Here is a 1237-nt window from a genome sequence, read left to right as displayed (position 1 = left end):
AAAAAAAAAAAAAAAAAAAAAAAGAAATGCATGAATTTGTATGTTGATTTAAAACAAACAACAGACGCTAGGAAAAAAAAAATTGCTGGGCAGTGGTAGCACACACCTTTAATTCCAGCACTTGGGAGGCAGAGGCAGGCAAATCTCTGAGTTCAAGGCCAGCCTGGTCTACAAAGTGAGTTCCAGGATAGCCAGGGCTACACAGAGAAACTCTGTCTCAAAAAAAAAAAAAAATTAATTAATTCAATACTTTTCCTCCCTTGTCTCTAGAACAAACCTTAGGAAATAGCTTAAGGCTCCTGCCCTGAGAAGATGGGAAGAGATTTTTGTAGTCATGCTTATCAAATAGATTAATGGTGCCGTGATCTGGACAGGGGTTGTTCAATATCCTCCCTGTATATGAAATGGCTGCACAGTAAGCCAATGCCTATGACACTTAACAGTCATGTGTGCTAAATCCCAAAAGTCTGAGTAATGGACTTGAAAGGGCTTCTCTCTCCCATACTTTAAACAGTACAGCAGTGCACACAATCAGTGAAACCCAAGTGTTAACAGAGATAGATAGAAGAGGCTGTCTGATTAATGCACTAAGACATCCATGTCTCCTCAAAGTAGTGGATTTATTTTTTAATATACTAATAAATATTGTACTACTGTTAAACACACAGATGAAAACTGACACAGGAGGCAGGAGCGATGTCTCATTGGTTCAGAGCACTGGCTAGTCTCCTAGAAAACCCAGGTTTGATTCCCAGCACCCACATGATGGCTCACAACTGTGCCAGCTCTAGGGATCCAGTGCCCTCTTCTGGATCCAGCATACATATAGTACACAGCCATACATGCAGACAAAACACTTAAACACATAAAATAGTTTAAAACAAAACAAACTGAAATATAAATGACCCCGTTTTATACTATAATTAGATTTATATACATTCTAATTTGCTTGCATGTATATGTTTAGGTAATTTGAGAGAGAGAGAGAGAGAGAGAGAAAGAGAGAAAGAGAGAAAGAGAGAAAGAGAGAAAGAGAGAAAGAGAGAAAGAGAGAAAGAGAGAAAGAGAAAGGCTGGAAAGATGGTTCAGTGGTTAAGAGCACTGACTGCTCTTCCAGAGGTCCTGAGTTCAAATCCCAGCAACCACATGGTGGCTCACAACCATCTGTAATGAGATCTGATGGCCTCTTCTGGAGTGTCTGAAGACAGCTACAGTATATTATATATAATAAATAAAT

The 1237-nt window shown here is 39.0% G+C and overlaps 1 non-coding gene across 1 annotated transcript; it reads left to right on the top strand.

Annotated features, from left to right (window-relative positions):
• Positions 1-289: 289 nt before the first annotated feature.
• Positions 290-422, top strand: LOC116071751. The gene has a single exon (XR_004111124.1). It is a non-coding gene; the product is annotated as a small nucleolar RNA SNORA29 (small nucleolar RNA).
• The last annotated feature ends 815 nt before the right edge of the window (positions 423-1237 follow it).

Source organism: Mastomys coucha, unplaced genomic scaffold, assembly GCF_008632895.1.
Source record: "Mastomys coucha isolate ucsf_1 unplaced genomic scaffold, UCSF_Mcou_1 pScaffold22, whole genome shotgun sequence".
Taxonomy (NCBI): Eukaryota; Metazoa; Chordata; class Mammalia; order Rodentia; family Muridae; genus Mastomys; species Mastomys coucha.
This window is presented reverse-complemented; position numbering and strand designations above follow the sequence as displayed.